Source organism: Oncorhynchus mykiss, chromosome 16 (assembly GCF_013265735.2).
Source record: "Oncorhynchus mykiss isolate Arlee chromosome 16, USDA_OmykA_1.1, whole genome shotgun sequence".
NCBI classification, from domain to species: Eukaryota; Metazoa; Chordata; class Actinopteri; order Salmoniformes; family Salmonidae; genus Oncorhynchus; species Oncorhynchus mykiss.
In genome coordinates, this window is record NC_048580.1 from 63,209,943 (window position 1) to 63,236,637 (window position 26,695).

The window sequence follows — 26,695 nt, forward strand, 5'->3', positions numbered from 1 at the left end:
CCATATTTCTGTTTATTTATTTCCCCTTTTGTACTTTAACAATCTGTACATCATTACAACACTGTATATAGACATGTGACATTTGAAATGTCTCTATTCCTTTGGAACTTTTGTGAGTGTAATGTTTACTGTTAAATTTTTATAGTTTATTTAACCTTTGTTTATTATCTATTTTACTTCTGTTGGCAATGTATGTATGTATGTATGTTGGCAAAATATGTTTCCCATGCCAATAAAGCCCTTTGAATTTTATTAGAGAGAGAGAGAGAGAGAGAGAGAGAGACTGGGGGATGAGAGACTGGGGGATGAGAGAGAGGGGGAGAGAGAGAGACTGGGGGATGAGAGAGAGGGGGAGAGAGAGAGACTGGGGGATGAGAGAGAGAGAGAAAGAGACTGGGGGATGAGGGAGGGAGAGAGAGAGAGAGAGACTGGGGGATGAGAGAGAGAGAGAGAGACAGGGGGATGAGAGAGAGAGAGAGAGAGACTGGGGGATGAGGGAGGGAGGGAGAGAGAGAGAGAGACTGGGGATGAGGGAGGGAGAGAGAGAGAGAGACTGGGGGATGAGAGAGAGAGAGAGAGAGAGGGATGAGAGAGAGAGAGAGAGAGAGAGACTGGGGGATGAGGGAGGGAGGGAGAGAGAGAGAGACTGGGGGGTGAGGGAGGGAGAGAGAGAGAGAGACTGGGGGATGAGACAGAGGGGGAGTGGGGGAGAGAGGAAAGAGAGAAAGAGAGAGAGACTGGGGGATGGGGGAGGGAGAAAGCAAGAGAGAGACTGGGGGATGGGGGAGGGAGAAAGCGAGAGAGAGACTGGGGGATGAGGGAGGGAGAGAGAGAGACTGGGGGATGAGAGAGAGAGAGAGAGACTGGGGATGAGGGAGGGAGAGAGAGAGAGAGAGACTGGGGGATGAGAGAGAGAGAGAGAGAGACTGGGGGATGAGAGAGAGAGAGAGAGAGAGAGAGAGAGAGACTGGGGGATGAGGGAGGGAGAGAGAGAGACTGGGGGATGAGACAGAGGGGGAGTGGGGGAGAGAGGAAAGAGAGAGCGAGAGAGATGGTGAGATCCGGGCTGTGTTCTGTAGGCACTGAACAGGACGTGTTGTTCTAAAACTGAAAAACAACAATCCTTTTTTCATTCCTTGCTCATCACTAATTGTTTCTATTATGCTTTCTTCATATTTGTCGCCCTTGTTAAAACATACTGTATTCCTGTATAGCCTTTCTCTGTCTGTCTGTCATCATCATCCCCCTTCCTTCTCTCTTGATCTCTCTATCTCTCTCCCCTATTTTTGTTTATTCCACTTACACAGCACTGCACTGACTGGGGGCATATCTCTGTATTCACGCTGATCTACATAATTAAATACAACAATGGTGCCATTTTCAGTAGTATGTGTCCAAATCCATTCCTCACGCCTTCGTTATGCCATTATCCTCTTCCTCACTTATAGCCAATGAAAAGGCAATAATGAATTTGTACAATGTTTTCTTCTTTTGAATAACAGAGGGTGGGATATTGCAGTGGTTATGATATAGAGTGAGTGTGTATGGGGGATGAGGAAAAGTAAGAGGGGGGTTAACACGCCTGTGTCTTTGCTGGTGGAGACTGACGGATGTAGGAATGGTGCTTGCTTGCACAGATTAAACTTGATATTTTGCTTTCGCTGGCTCTTCAAAGCCTAACCCACCGCCACAGCCCCCCCCCCCCCCACACACACACACACACACACACACACAATCCCTCAACATAAAAGCTTTCTCTTGCATTGTCATTATCTCTCTCTCTCTCTTTTGTTATTCTTCTCTTCTACCAAATATCTTCTGTGAGAAAGGGGAATGGGTTATTTTGTCAAGCATACGCACGCACATGTGTCTGTGTGCGCGTTTTGTGTGTGTGTATATGTGGGCGAGGCTTTGTGCATGTGTGTCCAGTGACACCTTTAGCTAAACTACAGAAGTCACTGCTGACAGATTACATGGAGAGATATTAAATAATAGAGACATCATGACAGAGAGTCTCTTCAAATAGGATGGTTTAAAGTGCATTGTGAAAACAGGGAGAAAGTTTGCATGTGTGAGAGAGAGACAGAGAATGTATTAATATATGTTTGTCATGAGTTTCGACAGCATTTAGATTTTTTACCTTTATATAACTAGGCAAGTCAGTTAAGAACAAATTCTTATTTACAATGACGGCCTACACCGGACGATGCTGGGCCAATTGTGCTCCACCCTATGGGATTCCCAATCACGGCCGGATGTGATACAGCCTGGAATCGAACAAGGGACTCTAGTGATGCTTCTTGCACTGAGAAACAGTGCCTTTGACCACTGCCCCACTCAGGAGTGTTTACATGTATGTCATGAGGAGAATGAGTTAAACAGGAAGGACAGAGGGAGAGAGGGAGATAGAGCATACATACTGTGCATAATATATAAATTGAGTAAGAGAGAAAGAGAGAGCGAGAGAGAGACAGACAGACAGACAGAGAGAGAGAGGAGGAGGATAGGCTTGTGCTGAGAGCGGAGCATAGCGTAGAGAGAGGGAGCAGCTCAGCAGCGCTTCTGTCTGTCTCTGTCCCTGCTCAGATTTCCACAGCTGTGAGCAGCACCTCTGCTACCCTACTCCACGCGGATCTACTGGGGTGTGTGTGTCTTGGAGTGTATTCCTGTGTGTGTATTAGAGTTGCTTGCAAATCTCCAGCATACATTGTGTGTTTCTCCGCTGCTCCAGTGATGGTTCTTCCACCTAAGGGTGAAGGCTCTGCTACGGACTCTATCTAAATCACATGAGCCCTGGCATAGCCAGCCCTGGCGTAGCATCCCAGTAAGGTAGGCATCCTATCATTTTATTGACATTTTAGCTGCTAATCTGCTTTGCTCTTTCTTGCATTTTACAATTATTTTTTACGTCGGGTTTGCATTTTCCTAGGTTTTACTCGGTTTGGTTACTAATGACTATTACCTGACATTTTATTGGACTACTCTGTTTGCTCTGGTATTTCTACAGTTTTTGAAGGTAATCTGTGTTTAATAGGTACTCTAGTAGGGCATTGGTTACCATTCCAGCACGGAGTACAGTGTGGTTTCATTACATATTTCCTCTCTGTGTGTCCTTCAAGCAAGGGCAGTAAAACTATTCTGGGGCGGATCAGTGTGGTTTAGGGTATTTTAACAGTGGAAATGAGCCTGGCCGACTGTGCCAAGTTCCCTGGTTATGAGTTTCAGCCAGGGGATTGGATGGGGGCAAAGCACGCTATTTCAAGTACAGTGCCTTCAGAAAGTATTCATTAGAGGTCGACCAATGGCCAATTTAATTAGGGACGATTCCAAGTTTTCATAACAATCGGAAATCAGTATTTTTGGGCGCCGATTTTTTTATTTTTTATTATTATTTATTTTATTTTTTTATTTTTATTTTTACAACTTTATTTAATCTTTATTTAACTAGGAAAGTCAGTTAAGAACACATTCTTATTTTCAATGATGGCCTAGGAACGGTGGGTTAACTGCCTTGTTCAGGGGCAGAAAGACAGATTTTCACCTTGTCAGCTCGGGGGATCCAATCTTGCAGCCTTACAGTTAACTAGTCTAACGCAATAACGACATGCCTCTCTCTCGTTGCACTCCACAAGGAGACTGCCTGTTACCCAAATGCAGTAAGCCAAGGTAAGTTGCTAGCTAGCATTAAACTTATCTTATAAAAAACAATCAATCATAATCATTAGTTAACTACACATGGTTGATGATATTATCTAGCGTGTCCTGTGTTGCATATAATCTGACTGAGCATACAAGCATACAAGTATCTGACTGAGCGGTGGTAGGCAGAAGCAGGCGCGTAAACATTCATTCAAACAGCACTTTCGTGCATTTTGCCAGCAGCTCTTCCTTTGTGCTTCAAGCATTGCGCTGTTTATGACTTCAAACCTATCAACTCCCGAGATGAGGCTGGTGTGACTGAAGTGAAATGGCTGGCTAGTTAGCGCGCACTAATAGGGTTTCAAACTTCACTCGCTCTGAGCCTTGGGGTGGTTGTTTCCCTTGCTCTGCATGGGTAATGCTGCTACGATGTGGTGGCTGTTGTCATTGTGTTGCTGGTTTGAGCCCAGGGAGGAGTGAGGAGAGGGACGGAAGCTATACTGTTACACTGGCAATACTAAAGTGCCTATAAGAACATCCAATAATCAAAGGTTAATGAAATACAAATGGTATAGAGGGAAATAGTCCTATAATAACTACAACATAAAACTTCTTACCTTGGAATATTGAAGACTCATGTTAATAGGAACCACCAGCTTTCATATGTTCTCATGTTCTGAGCAAGGAACTGAAATGTTAGCTTTCTTACATAGCACTTATTGCACTTTTATGTTCGTCTCCAACACTTTGTTTTTGCATTATTTAAACCAAATTGAACATGTTTCATTATCTACTTGAGGCTAAATTGATTTTATTGATGTATTATATTAAGTTAAAATAAGTGTTAATTCAGTATTGTTGTAATTGTCATTATTACAAATATATACGTTTTAATCGGTATCGGCTTTTTTGGTCCTCCAATAATCGGTATCGGTATCGGCGTTGAAAAATCATAATCGGCCGACCTCTAGTATTCATACCCCTGGACTTATTCCGCATTTTGTTGTGTTACAGCCTGCATTTTTAAAAATTAAATCCTTAGTTTTCTGTTATTACAGCCATTACAATCTGTAGCTGTTTTAAAGTTGCCATTGGCCTCATGGTGAAATCCCTTAGTGGTTTTCTTCCTCTCCGGCAACTGAGTTAGGAAGGTAGCCTGTATCTTTGTAGTGACTGGGTGTATTGATACATTATCCAAAGTGTAATTATTAACTTTAACAAGCTCAAAGGGATATTCAATGGCTGCTTCTTTTTTTACCCATCTACCAATGCAATGCCTTTCAGAAAGTATTCACATCCCTTGACCTTTTCCACATTTTGCTGTGTTACAGCCTGATTTTGAAATGGATTCAATTGAGATAGTTTGTCACTGGCCTACACACAATACCCCATAATGTCAAAGCGGAATTATATTTTTACATATATTTTTTTATGAATTAGAAGTGGAAAGCTGAAAGTATTGCGTCAAGTATTCAACCCCTTTGTTGTGGTAAGTTCAGGAGTAGAAATGTGCGTAACAAGTCACATAACAAGTTGCATTGACTCACTCCCTGTGCAATAATAGCGTTTAACATGATTTTTGAATGACTACTTAATTTATGTACCTCACACATGCAATTATCTGTAAGATCTATCTGTCGAGCACTGAATTTCAAACACAGATTCAACTGAAAAGACCAGGGAGGCTTTCCAATACCTAGCAAAGAAGGGCACCTATTGGTAGATGGGTTAAAAAAAAGCAGACATTGAAAAGGGATATGGTAAAAATGGTAAAGATATTAGTTACACTTTGGATGGTGTATCAATACACCCAATAACTAACCTAAATGACAGAGTGAAAACAAGGAAGGTTGTACAGAAAACAAATATTCCAAAACATGCATCCTGTTTGCTGAAATAATACTGCAAAAAAGTCTTAAGTTTGGGACAAATCCAATACAACACATTACTGAGTACCACTCTTCGTATTTTCAAGCATAGTTGGTGGCTGCATCATGTTATGGGAATGCTTGTATTCGTTAAGGACTGGGGAGTTTTTCAGGGTGAAAAGGAAACATAATGGAGCTAAGCATATGCAAAAACCTTAGAGGGAAAACTGGTTCAGTCTGCTTTTCACCAGACACTGGGAGATGAAGTTACCTTTCAGCAGGATAACAACCTAAAACACAAGGCCAAATCAACACTGGAGTTGCTTACCAAGATGACAGTGAATGTTCCTTTTATTTATTATTTTGTTTGTATTTCACCTTTATTTAACCAGGTAGGCCAGTTGAGAACAAGTTCTCATTCACAACTGCGACCTGGCCAAGATAAAGCAAAGCAGTTCGACACATACAACAACACAGAGTTACACATGGAATAAACAAACATACAGTCAATAATACAGTGGAAATAATAATAATAAATAATAAATAATACAGTGGAAAAAGTATTTTTACAGTGTGTGCAAATGAGGTAGGATAAGGGAGGTAAGGCAATAAATAGGCCATGGTGGCGAGTTTATTACAATATAGCAATTAAACACTGGAATGGTAGATGTGTAGAAGATGACTGTGCAAGTAGAGATACTGGGGTACAAAAGAGCAAGATTAATAAATAAATACAGTATGGGGATGAGGTAGTTGGATGGGCTATTTACAGATGGGCTATGTACAGGTGCAGTGATCTGTGAGCTGCTCTGACAGCTGGTGCTTAAAGCTAGTGAGGGAGATATGAGTCTCCAGCTTCAGTGATTTTTGCAGTTTGTTCGTTGGCTTTGGGGGGTGACCAGTGAGATATACCTGCTGGAGTGTGTGCTACAGGTGGGTGCTGCTATGGTGACCAGTGACCTGAGATAAGGCGGGGCTTTATCTAGCAGAGACTTGTAGATGACCTGGAGCCAGTGGGTTTGGAGGCGAGTATGAAGCGAGGGCCAGCCAACGAGAGCGTACAAGTTGCAGTGGTGGGTAGTATATGGGGCTTTGGTGACAACATGGATGGCACTGTGATAGAGTGCATCCAATTTGTTGAGTAGAGTGTTGGAGGTATGTTTGGCAGAATGAGTGAAGGATGCATTGTTGCAAAATAGGAAGGCGATTCTAGATTTAATTTTGGATTGGAGATGCTTAGTGTGAGTCTGAAAGGAGAGTTTACAGACTACAGTTTACAGTTCCTGAGTGGCCGAGTTACAGTTTTGACTTAAATCTACTTGAAAATCTATGGCAAGACCTGAAAATGGTTGTCAATCAATGATCAACAACCAATTTGACAGAGCTTAAAGATTTTGAAAATAATATTTGGCAAATGTTGTGCAATCCAGGTGTGGATAGCTTTTAGAGACTTACCCAGAAAGAGCTGTAATCGCTGCCAATGTAATGACTTAGGGTTGTTAATGAGATATTTCTGGATTTCATTTTCAATAAATTTGCAAAGATTTCAAAAAACATGTTTTCAATTCGTCATTTTTGGGTATTGTGTTCATAGGGGTATGGAAGAAAATCAATTGAATCCATTTTGAATTCAGGCTGTAACACAACACAATGTGGAATAAGTCAAGGTGTATGAATGCTTTCTGAAGGTGCCCTTCTTTGTGAGGCATTGGAAAACCTTACTGGTCTTTGTGATTCTGTGTTTGAAATGCACTGCTTTACTGAGGGACCTTACAGATAATTGTACGTGTGGGGTACAGATATGAGTTTGTCATAAAAACAATTATCTTAAACATTATTGCATACAGTGTGTCCATTGATTTTTTTATCCTGAACATATTTAGGCTTGCCATAACAAAGGGGTTGAATACTTGTTGACTAAAGACATTTCAGCTTTAAATTTTTTATTAATTTGTAAATAACAATTTCTTCGGGATAGGGGGCTGTATTCGGAAGTTTGGATGACTGAGGTGCCCAAAGTAAACTCCCTGTTAGTCAGGCCCAGAAGCTAGGACATGCATACAATTATGCAGTAGTATTGGATAAAAAACACTCTAAAGTTTCCAAAACTCTTAATATAATGTCTGTGAGTATAGCGGGACTGATATGGCATGCGAAAACCTGAGGAGAATCCATCCATAAAAAAAAGACGTTGGGAGCTCACCACTCATTGAAATGGCTGTCTATTGGAATGTTAATGGAATACCTCCCAGATTGCAGTTCCTAGGGCTTTCAGTAGATGTCAACAGTCTTTAGAAAGAGTTTCAGGCTTATGTTTTGAAAAATGAGCTAGAATTTGTAGTTTTTCTCGGTGGCTCCCATTTTGGCTGTTGTATTGTGGCACGTAGGTGAGGGCGCACACTTCGTTATTTATCTCGGGTAATGAACATACTATTCTCCATCTTAAATTTGATCCTTTATTTATATATTAGGGTACCCGAGGATTGATTAGAAATGTTATTTGACTTCTTTGGACGAAGTTTATTGGTAACTTTTGAGATTCATTCGCATGCATTTTGAATGAGGGAAACCGGTGGATTACTGAATCAAGCGTGCCAACTAAACTGACTTTTTGGGGATATAAAGAAGGACTTTATCAAACAAAATTACCATTTGTTATGTAGCTGGGACCCTTGGGATTGCAAACAGAAGAAGATCATTAAAGGTAAGTGATTTATTTTATTGCTATTTCTGACTTTCATGACACCTCTGCTTGTTTGGAAAATGTTTGTACTGCTTTTGTATGCGGGGCGCTGTCCTCAGATAATCGCATGGTATGCTTTCACCGTAAAACCTTTTTGAAATCTGACAAAGCGGCTGGATTAACAAGAATTTAAGGTTTTAAATTATGTAAGACACTTGTATTTTCATGAATGTTTAATGTTACGAATTTTGTAGTTTGATTTTCTCGCTCTGCAATTTCACCGGATGGTGTGGAGGTGGGGCACTAGCCGCATGTCTATTCCAAAGTTAACCCCATAATGCAACACACTTTGAAAGGCAGTAGTCAACAACTTGATAAAAGACATCCTCTAAAACTTGCCCGTTGCTTGAGGCTTCGGCCAGGTGAGAGAGATAATTGTCCACACACTGTTTCAATAGTAAAGCTCTCAATGATTCATTGTGCTAGCAGCAATTACAGTTTTTTCTTGGAAGTATAGAAAACACAAGGCGCATATTTCTAAATGATCCATTTACGCTTAACTCACAAATGTTGCAAGGGAAAATGACTGTAAAGACGAAAAATCAAGGAAAATTAAATCTATACTGAACACATATAAACTCAACATGCAACAATTTCAAAGGTTTTACTGAGTTACAGTACATGGAAGGATATCAGTCAATTTAAATATATTAATGTAGCCCTAATCTATGGAATTCACATGACTCAATGTAATTTGATTGAAATGACGTGGAAACAACATTGATGCAACATTGATGCAACCAGTGTGTGCCCATTGGGTACAAACTGCCCATGTTTCAGTGAGCAACAGCCGATAGGCAGCCGAAGTGGCTATATTTGGGTCCAGCAACAGAGGCACATTAGATTATTTAGAGCTCAGTCAGGTTACCATAGGGAGAGAGTCCCCCTATCACCCTGACCAACCACCAGCCCTGGAAGGACTCCATAGCCACGAGCTAGTCACACACAGAACAATGGGCACACATAACCACATGCACCACATAGCAACCAGTTCCGGCCAGAAGAAAAACAAACACCTATTTGAAGGAGTCTTCATAACTTCTAAAAATCTATGTGGCCCGAAACAATTCAAAGCATGTAGTCATCTGTAAGTGGTGCATATCTTCAGTGAATTTCAATTGAATTCAATGAGTTTCACTTGACACGTAGGCCTATTATAATAACGTCACTCATGGACTGCATTCTTCACACACTGAACATTTCATATAATAAATATATGCCAAAGCAGAATTATTCTAGCAAGGCTGTCAATTGTACTGGAAAGATCAAATGGAGAATTTCATCAGCTGCCGTAGAGTATAATCAGCTGCTATTCAACTGACTGGACAACATGAACAGTGAACTGTGGTGAACTATAACCTATACGGTATTGTGTGTACTCAATAAATTGAATTTCCATTTAATCTAATGACCGATCCTGCCACTGCATGGATATTTTTGTTAACTGCACACTCTGGTGGAAGTTCTGAGCCAACTGCTTATCAATACAATAACACATGATTCAAATGGCTGCTAGGATTCAGATCAATATGAATCAATACAAAACAAGACCTGTGATACAATACAAATAAATTAGTCAAATACAGTACAATGGAAGACAATGCAATGTAGTCTACCGGTAATACTAATTACATCAATCAGAGTACTAATGCAGTATGTCCAGAGTACTGTACTTAATTCACAGCCGGAATGTTACAGCCTGCATTTTAAATGGATAAAATTGAGATTTGTTTGGTCACTGCCCTATAATGTCAAAGTGGAATTATGTTCTTCAACATTTTCATTTTTCTTTCAAATTAATAAAAAAAAACATTTAAAAATTGTACAACTTGCTCATGTCAACTACATGAACTTTACAAACATCATGTGATCAAAGGTCATGAAGTTTTGACTGCAGTCGACTGCAAGTTTCTGCAGTTACTCTTCACCAATTTCATCCTGCAGCCATCACCTGCATTGTGGGAGGATCTATTGTCAACCAATCATTACAGTGTTTTTGTTTGACCACGCAAATGTGACCAAAGACATTACTGAAATAGGAACCAACTGTGCTGCGATTCATGTATACAGTGGATATAATTGTGATATTTGACGCTCTCTCTCACTGATTGATTGTACAATATACAATATATGCCTACACAAGGGACAGGAATCTGATGTGCCAACTTCTGTGTCTGAATCGTTTGGGCTACAAACTAATATGACCCCACTGTGGAAAGGGAAGACGAGTGTTCTCAGGTTTGCTCTACGAACCCACAAATGTCACGGGACTCGTCTGAAGGTAACCCATACAAACACATGGAAGTATAGAGGTATTTTTGTGCCAACAAAAACAAGGGGTAAATGTGTCAAAAATATATATATATTTCCTGAACTTTCTTATTTCTCCTACATATGACACTCAAAACCTTATTCCTTGTGATACAATTTTTGACCGTCTTTTTTGCCTTTTATAAATGTGTTATTTAATGCATTCCTGTATTTTTTTTTTAAATAAAGGGCTCCTAAAATAAAAAAATAAAAAAGCTAAATGATCCATGTTATGACTATCTTTAAACAATTCCAGATGTTAGCTTGTGTACTTGTGCTCTAGCTGACTTCCCTGCTTATGAGAAAGACAGCCCACAGCATTATGCTGATCTTCAGGTGATCTTTCCTTCATCTGTTGCTAAGATATAAAGACTCAGGGGAAATCAGGGGAAACAGGTGCACACATCTGAGGGAAGACTTCTGAAGAAGGGATATGCGTTGTGTAATGCTTTGCATTAAGTTATTTAATCTCAGTTATTCTAATTGCTAACTTGAGTTTCTGTATTAGTAGCCCTCTAAGTGGATAGATAAACATCCTGCCGATACAGAAAGGATTGAGGCTTACAATTACTTTCTGACACATCAGTGTCAGATAAACTGTGTTTTAATGGGATGGAAGAAAAACTTGTTTTGTTTATATGCAGCTCTGAAAGTTCACTATAATAGGTATAATAGTAAGAAGAACTGTGGCTCTTGTCTCAGTGTGGGTGTTCGGAATGTCAGGGTTAAATCTAATGTTGAGTTGTGGATTTGCTTTGACATTTATATCAGGAAACAGATTCATGTATCTTTTTCTAGTTAACAACTTAATCGTCACACCATTTACCTAGTCTGGAGTCCTGGCATTCTTGTTCGGTTACATTGGTGCTGTGACCTGGATTAGGGCTCTATTCAATCAGATCCACCTTAGCCAACATCCTTATAGTGGTTGTTTTGTCCAGCCAGGTCGGCTGTGATAAAAGTCAGTATTTTATGTCCATCCATGTCTAAAGAAATCGGGAGATAAAGTTGAAACTGGCCACTAGGGGCAACAGTGACAGCTGTGTGTTGTGGACAGAGATGGCAGATGGGCGTAAGTATCTGCCTCTGATTCAAAGGGGCCAGACGTGCACAGCTGTAACAGAAATTTATGTGACCTTATTTGACCTTTTCTGCTGCTTTTGAGACACAGTCCGATCCCTCCTTAGGGCACTACTTGTTGAGTAATTAAAATACAGTAACTATTGGTCACTCTATTATGTATTATTACTCTAATATGTATTAATTATAGAATTGTGACAGCTATTAATGATACACTTTTTTTACCACACTCTAGAGAGTTGTAGGCCTCGCTATCTAGGCCTAATCTTTGACAATTCCTTGTGAGAGAGAGGAGAGAGAGTATGTGCATGTTGTGTTTCATTTTTTCCTTGTCAGCCATCCATCTCTGCTTTTTTGCTTCAGAAAAAAATGAGGTCTGAAACTCCCTCCATGTCACCTCTCTCTCCATTCCTTGGCCTTGCTTGCCTGATGACTTACCCTGAATATTAATCGCTACATACATTCACTGTGGAGAAAAAACGTCAGTTTGGCCGGAGCGATGTGGATGGGTAGCCAGGGAATGGCCTTGGTACATAAAAAATCGTCAGTTTGGCCAGAGCGATGTGGATGGGGAGCCAGGGAATGGCCTTGGTACATTAAAAAACGTCAGTTTGGCCAGAGCGATGTGGATGGGTAGCCAGGGAATGGCCTTGGTACATAAAAAAACGTCAGTTTGGCCAGAGCGATGTGGATGGGTAGCCAGGGAATGGCCTTGGTACATTAAAAAACGTCAGTTTGGCCAGAGCGATGTGGATGGGTAGCCAGGGAATGGCCTTGGTACATTAAAAAACGTCATTTTGGCCAGAGCGATGTGGATGGGTAGCCAGGGAATGGCCTTGGTACATTAAAAAACGTCAGTTTGGCCAGAGCGATGTGGATGGGTAGCCAGGGAATGGCCTTGGTACATTAAAAAACGTCAGTTTGGCCAGAGCGATGTGGATGGGTAGCCAGGGAATGGCCTTGGTACATTAAAAATCGTCATTTTGGCCAGAGCGATGTGGATGGGTAGCCAGGGAATGGCCTTGGTACATTAAAAATACTTTGCAGGACAATAAACATATTTGCCTGCCACTCCTGGGCACCCTGTACATATGTGAGGTCTGTTGTGGCCCTGTTTCAGCTCCAGATGACAAAACCTCAGTGGTGTAAATTACTTGAGTAAAAATACTTGAAAGTACTACTTAAGTAGTTTTTTTTAGGGTGTCTGTACTTTACTTTACTATTTCTATTTTTGACAACTTTTACTTTTACTTCACTACATTCCTAAAGAAAATTGTATACTTTTCATCCATACAATTTCCCTGACAACCAAAAGTACTGTGTACATTTTGAATGCGTGTCCCTGGCTATCTGTAAACAAAAAAGTAAAAAAAATAAAATGGTGCCGCCTGGTTTGCTTAAAATAAGAAATTTGAAATGATTTATACTTTTACTTTTGATGCTTAAGTATATTTTAGCTATTACATCTATACTTTTCTTCAAGTAGTATTTTACTGCGTGACTTTCACTTTTACTTGAGACATTTTCTGTTATCTTTACTTTTATTCAAGTATGACAATTGGGTACTTTTTCCACCATTGAAAAACCTGCACACCCTCAGAGATTTGCAGGTCTCCCGACTTCCTTTTGGTCATTCATTTTAATCAGAGAAATATATAATAAACCAAAAAATTGCTTTAGCTGTCAATGTACATTACTGCACACAATCCTCAAATAAAATGGAGCATACATAAAATGAACAGTGTCTTTACATAGGGTCTAATGTGTATGTGTGTGAGTGAGTGAGTGAGTGAGAATTTCCTCAAACTGTACACATTAAGCAATACTCTTTTACAATATTATCAATCACACTTTGATTTGATAGATATTTAGTGTAAATATGTAGATACTGATAATGGATACGTAGGCGTAGATATGTACTATCCTAAAATAAAAATGGATCATACATAAAATAAATAAGTACCACAATTGATTTACATTAGGGATAAAGTGTGTGACAGAGACAGAGAGAGAGAGTGTGTGCATGTTGTGTTTGTTTTCTCCTTGTCAGCCACCCATCTCTGCTCTGTCAATATTAAATGGCCCAGTGTATGCACTTCTGGGTAAAGCTGTCGGGCATTGGTGGAGTGGATGGCAGATCTGAAAGAGAGATGCACAAAGTGACAGTAAGTTCAGTGCATTCGGAAAGTATTTAGACCCCTTGACTCCTTCCATTTTTTGTTACGTTACAGCCTTATTCTAACATTTTGTTTCTCTCATCATGTCATTGGTGTAGAGAGGAGTAAGCAGGAGGCAGTCCAATTTAAGCACCATAGATCAAAGCGGGACAAAACCCAAATGCTGTTGTGCTCAAAATGTACCTCAATAATCAAAAAGGCACAGGGCAAACCCAAAGTGCAAAATATAAAGTACTCAGGAAATAGTAGGAGAGATTCCTCTCAGGAAATTAAGTAACATTGACAATGACCGACAAAGACAAATGGCAGAGGGAATATATGCAGTGATACAGTGGGGATTGGAACCAGGAGTGTGTAATGATGACAAGACAAGTCCGGGATTGATGAGTGAAGGGCGTTTGACAGCAGTAGGTTCAGAGCAGCTAGATGGTCGGCGACGGCGAACGCCTGACCTGGACAGGAGGGGGAGCAAAAGCGAAGGCTGGTGTGACCGTAACCCCCCTGAGGCACTGCTCCAGCAGTGGGGCGTCGACGACCCCGAAGACGCGGTGCGGGTCGGTCGGGACGACGCCTGTAAAAGTCTCGAATGAGGGAGCGATCCAGGACGTCCCGCAATGGAACCCACACTTCTGGACCGTACCTTTCGCAGTTGACCAGGTACTGGAGAAGCCCCCCACAATTCTGTGAGTCCAGACGGAGTACGCCGGGGCCCCCTAAATGTCCAAAGGAGGGGAGGTGCGTCATGGGGTCCAGCACTAGCCAAGGGACCAGCGGCCACCGGCCTGAGGAGAGATACATGAAGTGAGGGTGAGATACGGTAATTTACAGGGAGCTGTAATCTGTGCATCACCTCACTGACTCTCCTCATTACTTTGAACAGCCCCACAAACCACGGGCTCAGCTTCCAGTCAGGGCAGGCGGAGGGGCAGAGCCTTCGTAGAAAGCTAAACCCTGTCACGGGGTGAAAGACCTGGGCTACACTGCAGTGACGATCGGCCTGTGCCTTCTGCCGGAGGACAACGTGCTGGAGACGGGTGTGATCGGTGTTACATACTCCCTCGGCATGCCGGAACCAATCGTCCACTGCAGGAGCCTCGATCTGACTCCGGTGCCGGGGCCGACTGATAGCCTAGAACACACTGAAGGGGTGTGAGGTTAGTGGAGGAGTGACGAAGGGAGTTTTGTTTGTATATTTCCAAAGACAGAAACACAGCCCACTCCCCCGGCCGGTCCTGACAGTAACTACGAAGGTACCTATCTAGTTCCTGATTTACCCTTTCCACCTGTCCATTTGATTGGGGATGGTACTCAGAGGTGAGGCTGACTGTGAACCCGTCGCTCCATGAAGGCCTTCCAGACACGGGAGGTGATCTGCTTAGACACAATGTCCTCTGGGATCCCGTAGTGCCAGAAGACGTGAGAGAAGAGAGCCTCCGTGGTCTGCAGGGCTATAGGAAGACCGGTCCACAACAACTAGGATGGTGGTGTGCTCCTCCAAGAGGGGAAGATCTGTAACAAAGTCCACAGAGAGATGAGACTGGGGTCGTTGTGGAACCGGCAGCAGGGGGAGTTTGCCATAGGGGAGATGTTTAGGTGTCTTGCTCTATGCGTGGGTGGAGCAGGAAGAGACGGATGTTCCAGTCCAAGATGGGCCACCAGTACTTGGCGGAGAGACAGTCGATAGTACAAGCTATACCCGGGAGCCCCGACACAGGTGCTGTGAGTGCACAGGCGAGGATACGGTCCTGCACATCAGAGGGCACCTAGATACACCCGTCAGGACAGTGGGCAGGTGAGGGCTCCTGTCGCAGGGCTCAATGGATGTCCACATTCCACACAATAGGAGCCACAATGCAGGACAAGGGAATAATGGGTATCACTTTGTCCCTCCGATCCTCTGTGTCATGCACCCGGTACAACGCATCGGCCATAACGTTCTTTGATCCCGGCTGGTAGGAGAGGGTAAAGTTAAACCTGGCGAATAACAGGGCCCACCTGGCCTGATGTGTTATGAGCCTCTTCGCTGTTTGAATGTACTCCAAGCTCCTGTGGTCTGTCCAGACAATGAATGGGTGATTAGAACCCTCCAAATCAAATCAAATATGCCGAAAACAACAAGTGTAGACTTTACCATGAAATGCTTACTTACAAGCCCTTAACCAACAGTGCTGTCCAAGAAAAATAAAACATTTACCAAGTAGGCTAAAATAAAAAGTATAATAAAAAGTAACACAATAAGAATAACAATAACAAGACTATATACAGGGGGCACCGGTACTGAGTCAGTGTGTACGGGTACAGGCTAGTTGAGGTAATATGTACATGTAGGTGGGGGCGTAGTGACTATGCATAGGGAACAAACAAACAGCGAGTAGCAGTAGTGTACAAGAGGGGGGGTGTCAATGTAAATTGTCAGGTGGCGATTTTTATGAATTGTTCAGCAGTCTAATGGCTTTGGGGGTAGAAGCTGTTGATGAGCCTTTGTCCTAGACTTGGCACTCCGGTACCGCTTGCTGTGCGGTTGCAGAGAAAACAGTCTATAGCTTGGGTGACTGGAGTCTCTGACAATTTTGTGGGCTTTCCTCTGACACCACCTATTACATAGGTCCTGGATGGCAGGAAGCTTGGCCCCAGTGATGTACTGGGCAGTTTGCACTACCCCCTGTAGCGCCTTACGGTCAGATGCCGAGCAGTTGCCATACCAGGCGGTGATGCAACCGGTCAGGATGCTCTTGATGGTGCAGCTGTCGAACCTTTTGACTATCTGGGGGCCCAAGCCAAATCTTTTCAGTCTCCTGAGGGGGAAAAGGTTTTGTCATGCCTTCTTCACGACTGTCTTTGTATGTTTGAACCATGATAGTTGGTGATGTGGACACCAAGGAACTTGAAACTCTCGACCCGCTCCACTACAGCCCCGTCGATGTTAGTGGGCCTGTTCGCCCCGCCTTTTCCTGTAGTATACGATCAGCTCCTTTGTCTTGCTCACATTGAGGGAGAGGTAGTTTTACTGGCACCACACAGCCAGTTCTCTGACCTCCCTGTAGGCCGTCTCGTCGTTGTCGGTGATCATGACTACCACTGTTGTGTTGTCAGCAAACTTAATGATGGTGTTGGAGTCGGGTTTGGCCACGCGGTCGTGGGTGAACAGGGAATACAGGAGTGGACTAAGTACACACTCCTGAGGGAACCCAGTGTTAAGAATCAGCGTGGCAGATGTATTGTTGCCTACTCTTACCACCTGGGGACGGCCCATCAGGAAGTCCAGGATCCATTTGCAGAGGGAGGAGTTTAGTCCCAGAGTCCTTAGCTTAGTGATGAGCTTTGTGGGCACTATGGTGTTGAATGCTGAGCTCTAGTCGATGAACAGCATTCTCACATAGGTGTTCCTTTTGTCCAGGTGAAAAAGGGCGGTGTGGAGTGCGATTGAGATTGCGTAATCTGTGGATCTGTTGGGGCGGTATGTGTGGGCCTATGGTGTCCGGGAGGATGCTGTTTATGTGTGCCATTGACCAGCCTTTCAAAACACTTCATGGCTACAGACGTGACTGACACAGGGTGTTAATTATTTAGGCAGGTTTCCTTCGCTCCTTTTGGTTTCAGGGACTATGGTGGTCTGCTTGAAAAATGTAGGTATTACAGACTCTGTCAGGGAGAGGCAGAAAATGTCAGTGAAGGTACTTGACAGTGTGTCTGCGCATGCTTTGAGTACACGTCCTGGTAATCCGTCTGGCCCAGCGGCTTTGTGAATGTTGACCTGTTGAAAGGTTTTGTTTACATCGGCTACTGAGAGCGTTATCACACAGTCATCCAGAACAGCTGGTGCTCTCGTACATGCTTCAGTGTTGCTTGCCTCGAAGTGAGCATAAAAGGCATTTAGCTCGTCTGGTAGGCTCGCGTCACTGGGCAGCTCACGTCTAAGTTTCCCTTTGTAGTCTGTAATAGATTTCAAGCACTGCCACATCCGCCAAGCATCAGAGCTGGTGTAGTAGGATTCAATCTTAATCCTGTACTGACGCGTTGGTGGCACAGATTGACACAGACACACCTCTTCTCTGTCCATGATATACTGGGGTTATGCAACTGTAGCCAGGGGAAACCTAAAACTATGTGGTGTGCAGGAGTCTAACATGAGGAAAGTGATGCGTTCATGGTGGTTGTGAGTAACTGTGAGGGGAAATGGGAATCATGGTCTGGCGCACCAGTCCAGACGGTTGTTAGGGCAAGGACTGGGATAGGGGGTTGTAAAGTGACTAGAAGAATGGGTAATGAGAAGGCCACTGACTGGTTTAGGAAATTGCCTGCAGCACCTGAGTCCACTAGGGCAGGACTCAGTTGGGGCCAAGATAGTCAGGGAAGGTGACGGGGAGGAGGACGGGCTGGGTGGACAGAGAGAGGAGTAAGGCATGTCCATGCCTACCTGGGAAGGTGCAGGAGTGCTCCTCGGCCTGTCACTTCCTCGGCTGGTTCTCTTTCTGGGACAGGTGTTCCAGGGGTGGTCGACTCCCCGCAGTAGGAGCAGAGACCCTGTTGACGGTGACATTGATGTTCCTCAAGGGGAAGGTGCGTCATGCCAACCTCCATGGGCTCAGTCTTGCTGGAGGTTCCTGGGAGAGACCCGAACCTCCTGGATGGGCGATGACGGTCACGCAGGAAACTATCCAGGCGGATGGCCATGGCGAAGAGCTGGTCCAGCATGAGGTCCTCATCGTGACAGGCCAGCTTGGTCAGGGCGAACCAAAAGTGGAAAATATAAAGTACTCAGGAAATAGTAGGAGACATTCCTCTCAGGAAAACAAGTAGCATTTACAATGACGACAAAGACAAAAGGCAGAGGGAGTATATATACAGTGATAGAGTGGGGATTGGAACCAGGTGTGTGTAATGATGACGAGACAAGTCCAGGGGTTGACGAGTGAAGGGCATTTGTCAAGCAGTATGTTCGGCAGCTGCTAGAAGGCCAGCAACGCAGAATGCCTGACCTGTACAGGAGGGGGAGCCAAAGCCAAGGCTGGTGTGACACATCAATCTATACACAATACAGCATAATGACAAAGCAAAAACAGGTTTTAAGAAGTGTTAGCATTTTTTTTTTTTATAAATAAAAACGGAAATAAAAACAGAAATATCACATTTACATAAATATTCAGACCCTTTACACAGTACTTTGTTGAAGCACCTTTGGCAGGGTTTACAGCCTCAAGTCTTCTTGGGTGTGACTACAAGCTTGGCAGACCTGTATTGGGGAGTTTCTCCCAATCTTCTCTGCAGACCCTCTCAAGCTCTGTCAGGTTAGATGAGGTTGCACAGCTGCACAGCTATTTTCAGGTCTCTCCAGAAATGTTAGATCGGGCTAAAGTCCTGGCTCTGGCTGGGCTTTAGCTCGATCTATAACTTGTCCCGAAAGCACTCCTGCGTTGTCTTGGCTGTGTGCTTAGGGTCGTTGTCCTGTTGGAAGGGGAACCTTCGCCTCAATCTGAGGTCCTGAGTGGTCTGGAGCAAGTTTTTGTCAAGGATCTTTCTGTACTTTGCTCAGTTCATCTTTCCCCTCGATTCTGACTAGTCTCTCCCGATAAAAAACATCCCCACAGCATGATGCTGCCACCACCACGTAGGGATGATGCCTGGTTTCCTCTAGACGTGACGCTTGGGATTCAGGCCAAAGATTTTAATCTTGGTTTCATTAGACCAGATAATCTTGTTTTTCATGTTGTTGAGCTGTATACGTTATATTTGGAAAGAATTCAGACCTGACTTCTTACACATTTTGTTACATTCCAACCTTCTAAAATTGATTAAATAAAACATTTTCCTCATCAATCTTCGCACAATACCCCTTAATGACAAATAATAATGAGCTCAGGTGCATCCAGTTTCCATTGATCATCCTTGATATGTTTCTACAACTTGATTGGAGTCCACTTGTGGTAAATTCAATTGATTGGACATGATTTGGAAAGGCACACACCTGTTTAAGTAACTTTAGGGCTAGGCGTCCCGCTAGCGGGACAACTTCCGGTGACACTGGAGGGCGTGCAATTCAAATATATAATCATAAATATTATGGATATTAAACATTTAGGTACATATAAGTGTTTTATATCGGCTGACAGATTAAATTATTGTTAATCTAACTGCACTGTCCGACTTACAGTAGCTATTACAGCTACAACATGCCATGCGATTATTTGAGGACGACGCCCCACATCAAAATATTTTTTTCCCTCCGGCTCATGCATTCAGGTTTCATACATTCACAAATAACGATTAAATATTCACTTACTTTTTGAAAATCTTCCTCTGATTTGTCATCCAGATGGTCCCATCTATAACATGTAGTGTTGTTTTGTTAGATAAAATCCTTCTTTATTTCCCAAAAAGTCCATTTAGTTGGCGCCATCGATTTGAGTAATCCACTCATTCAGTATGCAGAGAAAGGAATCAAAAAATCTATCAAAATACGTTTCCATTCACTCCTCAGATACCCTAAAATGTAATCAAACTATAACATTTCTTACAGAAAGAAGTATGTTCAATAGGATACCGATTTTAGCAGGTGCGTCCTGTCATCATGGCGCTCGCAAACAAGAATTTCCAAGACCGTGTCCCTGTACTAAAACGGATGTTTCTTATTCATTTTTAAAGTTACAAGCCTGAAACCTTGAACATAGACTGCTGACACCCTGTGGAAGCCATAGGAATTGTACCCATGGAGCTAATTTTCAATATAACCTTTTACTTGCCTTTCTAAGTGGATGGGCTCTCAAAACAAAATCAGGTTGGTTTTCCTTTGGATTTTCTCCTACCATATCTATTGGGTTATATTCTCCTACATTATTTTAACATTTCTACAAACGTCAAAGTGTCTTCTTTCCGCGCCCAGGCTCTGTCGTAACCGGCCGCGACCGGGAGGTCCGTGGGGCGACGCACAATTGGCCTAGCGTCGCCCGGGTTAGGGAGGGCTTGGTCGGTAGGGGTGTCCTTGTCTCATCAAGCATCAGCGACTCCTGTGGCGGGCTGGGCGCAGTGTACGCTAACCAAGGTGGCCAGGTGCACGGTGTTTCCTCCGGCGCATTGGTGCGGCTGGCTTCCGGGTTGGATGTGCGCTGTGTTAAGAAGCAGTGCGGCTTGGTTGGGTTGTGTATCGGAGGACGCATGACTTTCAACCTTCGTCTCTCCCGAGCCCGTACGGGAGTTGTAGCGATGAGACAGGATAGTAGCTACTACAACAATTGGATACCACGAAATTGGGGAGAAAAAGGGATAAAATTCACACAAAAAAAAAAAAAAAAAGTGTCTTCTTTCCAATGGTACCAATTATATGCATATCCTGGCTTCAGGGCATGTCATTCATGCAAAAATTGAGAAAAAAGGGGCCTAGCCCTAATAAGGTCCCACAGTTGACAGTGCATATCAGATCAAAAACCAAGCCATGTGGTAGAATGAATTGTCCGTAGAGCTCTGAGACAGGATTGTGACGAGGCACAGTTCTGGGGAAGGGTCCCAAAAAATCAATGCAGCACTGAAAGTCCCAAATAACAGTGTGGTCTCCATCATTCTTAAATGGAAGAAGTTTGGAACCACCAAGACATCCTAGAGCTGGCTGTGCGGCCAAACTGAGCAATCGGGGGAGAAGGGCCTTGGTCAGGGAAGATTTCCAAGACCCCAATGGTCACTCTGACAGAGCTCCATAGTTCCTCTGTTTAGATGGGAGAAACATCCAGAAGTACAACCATATCTGCAGCACTCCACCAATCAGCCATTTATGGTAGAGTGGCCAGAAGGAAGCCACTTCTCTGTAAATGGCACATGACATCTCTAGTCTGATGAAATCAAGATTTTATTATATGGCCTGAATGCCAAGCGTCACGTCTGGAGGAAATCTGGCACCATCCCTATGGTCAAGCATGGTGGAGGCAGCATCATGCTGTGGGGATGTTTTTCAGTGGCATGGACTGGGAGACTAGTCAGGATCGAGGGAAAGATGAATGGAGCAAAGTACAGAAATATCCTTGATGAAAACCTGGCTTCGGGACAGGTCTCTGAATGTCCTTGAGTGGCCCAGCCAGAGCCCGGACTTGAGCCCGATCAGACATCTTTCATCCAACCTGACAGAGTTTGAGAGGATCTGCAGAGAAGAATGGGAGAAACTCCACAAATACAGATGTGCTAAGCCTGTAGTGTCATTCCCATGGAGACTTGAGGCTGTATTTGCTGTAAAAAGTGATTCAACAAAGTACTGAGTAGAGGGTCTGAATACTTATGTAAATGTGAAATTTCCGTTATTTTATTTTTAATACATTTGCAAAAATGTATAAACCTGTTTTTGCTTTGTCATTATGGAGTATGTTGTGTAGATTGACGAGGAGAAAAAATAATGAATAGTCGCCTCTACATTGTTGACATTGAGACTTATGAGGCATCTGTTTCTCAAACTAGACACTCTAATGTACTTGTCATCTTGCTCAGTTGTGCAATGGGGCCTCATAATCCTCTTTCTGTTCTGGTTAGGGCCAGTTTGCAGTGTTCTGTGAAGGGAGTAGTACACAGCGTTGTACGAGATCTTCAGTTTCTTGGCAATTTCTAGCATGGAATAGCCTTCATTTCTCGGAACAAAAGTAGACCGACGAGTTTCAGAAGAAAGGTCTTTGTTTCTGACAATTTTGAGCCGGTAATCGAACGCACAAATGCTGATGCTCCAGATACTCAACTCGTCTAAAGAAGGCCAGTTGTATTGCTTCTTTAATCAAGACAGATTTCAGCTGTGCTAACATAATTGCAAAAGGGTTTTCTAATGATCAATTATACTTTTTAAATTATTAACTTGGATTAGCTAACACAACGTGCCATTGGAACACAGGAGTGATGGTTGCTGATAATGGGCCTTTGTATGCCTATGTTAATATTCCATAAAAATCTGCTGTTTTCAGCTATCATAGTCATTAACAACATTACAATGTCTACACTGTATTTCCGATCAATTTGATGTTATTTTAATGGACAAAAAAATGAGCTTTTCTTTCAAAAACAAGGACATTTCAAAGTGACCCCAAGCATCTGAAAGGTACTGTAGGTCATTGGAAAAATCATTAGCTTTTATTTTATCATGCTACCTGTTGTGATTGGATACAGCCAATAAATAAATAAATAAATAGCTTATTGATGATGATAAACCTTACTCTCACATATTCTGCATCCCAGTCTTTCATGAAAACAGTATTGTAATACCGATGTAGGATCTTAATTTGATCACTCTTTTGTTGATGACAATTTTCCTGAAATGCAGATGAGCTTCATGATTTACATAAATTCACTGAAAACCCCCACTAACACACGGTTATAGTAACAGTATTGCACTTTTCATGTCGCCTACTGTTGTCCAGTTAATAGCCTAACCACCTATCAAGCAACATCATCATGATATACTGTATATGTTTATTTTCTTTTGAAAATCTGCCACTGCACACTAGATAGAACACCTTTTTTAACACACCTTTTTCAACAGAGATCTGGCAAAAAGGGCATAGTTCTCAAGTAAATGTCATATCCACCAAAGCAGTATAGGCATGGATAAAGATAATGTGATCTCTCTACAATATTAGTTAATTTAACCATTTCCAGACCCAACGAATAACAGAACAGTAGGAAGGCTATTGTTGCTGTATTGTAGCCTACTTTCCCCTACTCCATTAACCAACTACTAGCTAGTGACAAGGCTACGTTGTTATCATTTAGTAATGTTTTATTGTAGCCCACTCTACTCCATATCAACACACTTGTCAACTACTAGTGACAAGGCTATAATCTTGTCATTCGGTAATATTGTAACGGTACTGTAGCCTACTGTAGAACACATTAACCAATTAGCTAGCTAGTGATAGCTTCGCTAGCTAGCTCCAAAGAAACAACCAATGACATCAACAGGCTTTTCAACTAAATATTTATCTTGCTTGTATGATTAAAAGTAAAACAACTTTTAAGATGGTTACAAAGTTCGAAAGCAAAGTTGACTTACCGGTCTGCTGATATTGGGAACTAGATGGAGGCATCCACATAGGAGGTTAGCTAGCGCAGTTAGCGTCGTTAGCATTAATCAGCTAGCAGCGCTAGCATGTTAGCTATAAAACTCTATTTCCAACAAGACTGTTGAGGTCAAAAACGTAAGAAACTATGTTAAGCCATATTGATTTAGTAAGATAAGTCAAATCTGTCTGAAATAATTAACAGGCAGAACGTACATTTCTGTGAGTCACTAGCTAGCTTGCTGGCTCATTGAGTGCTGCAGGGCGATTTAGGGGTGCAAGTTCGAATCCAGCAATAAAAAGTTGTTTTTGCTATTTCCTTTTTAAACCTATCCCAAACATTAACCTTTACCTTAACCATACCGAGTTAATGCCTAACCTTAAGATTTTGGACTAAATGGCTAAACTTAACCTCCGGAACTTGACATTTGAGAACATGGATAAACGTCTAATTCTGAAGTGAGACTGTGAGAGTTAGTTGGTTTTGTTGGAGGTGGAATTGTCAAATCCAGAAGCTGCTCCTGGCATTATATGTAAAGCTGACATTGCCATTGCCTGTACAGAGTCACATAAAGAGAAATCCCATGCAGCTTTGTTCAAAAGTTCGAACACTGGAATGAGAGATATAATCTACACCTCGATTCTGGGATAGAAATCCTCATTATTTTGTTGAATGACTTTCAATTTGAGCATCATTATTTCCATATAGCCTTAATTTTCTCGTTCTGAACTTCTAATGTGAGAGGGAGGGGTGTGGCTTCGTGACAATAATCAAGAGCAGCTGCTTACCTATATGACGGCTCCAATGCAGTTCTATGTTTTATATCAAACCTTGAGGGGCTGTGGTAGTGGAAAATATCAAACTGGTGGATATAGTATGTCTGTAGCTGTTACGAAAGCTTCTTCTATTTAGTGGGTTGATGACAATGCAGCATCCAATAGTCTGCTCTGGTTATCTCTCTCTCTCTCTCTCACTCACTCACTCACTCACTCACTCACTCACTCACTCACTCACTCAATTACTACAACTACTGATCACAGTGGATGTGCGTCAGATGTGTAACTACAGCCTTACATTGGTGCTCTGTTTGAGAAAGAAATGCTTCTATTCAACAGAGACATCTTGACTGCCTGGAGGTAGAAATTGGTTCAAATTGTCAAAACAGTGGCTGCAGTGTGCCTTGTGTTCATGCAGTGTACGTGTGTGTTTGTGTGTGAGTCATGTGCGCACATGTGTTTGTCTTTGGGCAGATTAGAGAATTCATTGCTACTATTTTGTGCCGAGTGCAGTGCCCCATGGGTGCAGCTGCATTAAACGAGCTGCAACCTACACTATGATGATCAGAGAAATACCTTCTCCACGGCCCATAAGTCTTCATCTGCTTTGTTCTCACGAGGAGAAGAGGTAGTCTGAGGACACACAGCAAAGCCACAGTAGTGTGTGTGTGTGTGTGTGTGTAGACTGATCTGCCTTGTGTGTGATCTGCCTTGGCACAATGAGGTATGTGTGTGTGTGTCACTTTGTGTTCTACATCATTCCCTGAGGGGCTGTGGTAGTGGTGCAGGTCAAACTGGTGGATACATGTCTATAGCTGTTACTAAAGCTTATTCTATTTAGTGGGTTGATCCCATTATTAATCATTGAGAGTAAAATATTTTTTTACAAGTGAGCCCTGCATCAACACAATTTACAAATACCATATAATACAAGTATACAAGATTACAAAACATTCTCAAGAGAAACATCACATTTTTCAGCAAAGCGGTCCCCAAACAACATGTTGAACTGCCTGAGAGTCACTAGTATATATAGTTGTAGGGATCTTCTAAAGATTGTTACATACATGGGGTGCAAAGAAACCAAAAGCAGATTTACCTAACTCTTTGGAGACTGCAGGATTATTTTCCTGCTCTAGCAAACTGGCTCAAATTAAGGTCCTACATCTGTACTCACAGCCTGGTTCAGGCGAATTGATGAAAGCCTCCGAATAAGCAATGAGTGATGAACAGTATCAAATTCCTTAATCAAATCAAATCAAATGTATTTATATAGCCCTTCTTACATCAGCTGATATATCAAAGTGCTATACAGAAACCCAGCAGCAAGCTGCACCAACCCAACAGCAAGCAGTGCAGGTGTAGAAGCCCGGTCAGTGGAGAGGGCAGCACAATGTTGCCTTTTATCTACACAATGAATCACATATCCTCACAACGCATCCATAGTCTTTTTTCTGGTTATTATACCACACGTATGCATACACACATGCATGTGCACACACACACACATATACACACACACACAAATACACACACACACAATGACCTCCACCACGTGTGTCCCGTGGCTTTACTCTGGGGAGATTTCCAAAAGATAACTATGACTTCTGATTTGGGGGTTTCCAGATGTGTAACCACAGCCTAACGTTGGAGCTCTGTGAAAGAAAGACCCGTCTCTATTCAGCAGAGACATCTTGACTGCCAGGAGGTAGAAATTGGTTCAAATTGTCAAAACAGTGACTTGAACACAAATATACAAACAGTGGCTGCAGTGTGCCTTTTGTATCAGTACTTACCCGCCTACCCGCCCACTTTGTGTCTGTCTGTGTGTTTCGCAGTATGTGTGTGTGTGTGTGTGTGTTTGATCTCTCACTTCTCTTTATGTCTTTGAGCCAATACTTTTAATATGTGGCTTCTTTTCTGTGCTTTTTACTATGGCTGTGTAGGCAGCCAGATCGCTCAAGATCCAATGTGAAATTGGACGACCGTCCAGGTAAGCAGGACATCGATAGATGACTTAAAAACCCGCCACCAGGAGCAACATTGAGAGTTATTACCATCAGGTATGCTTGCAGGTTGCTA

The 26,695-nt window shown here is 42.6% G+C and overlaps 1 protein-coding gene across 1 annotated transcript in view; it reads left to right on the forward strand.

Annotated features, from left to right (window-relative positions):
- Positions 1-2,370: 2,370 nt before the first annotated feature.
- opn7b (opsin 7, group member b) overlaps positions 2,371-26,695 on the forward strand; it is a 124,697-nt gene continuing 100,372 nt past the window's right edge. Inside the window, exon 1 of the mRNA XM_036947535.1 lies at positions 2,371-2,829. The gene's annotated coding sequence lies outside the window, so the exon portion shown is untranslated. The remainder of the gene's footprint in view (positions 2,830-26,695) is intronic.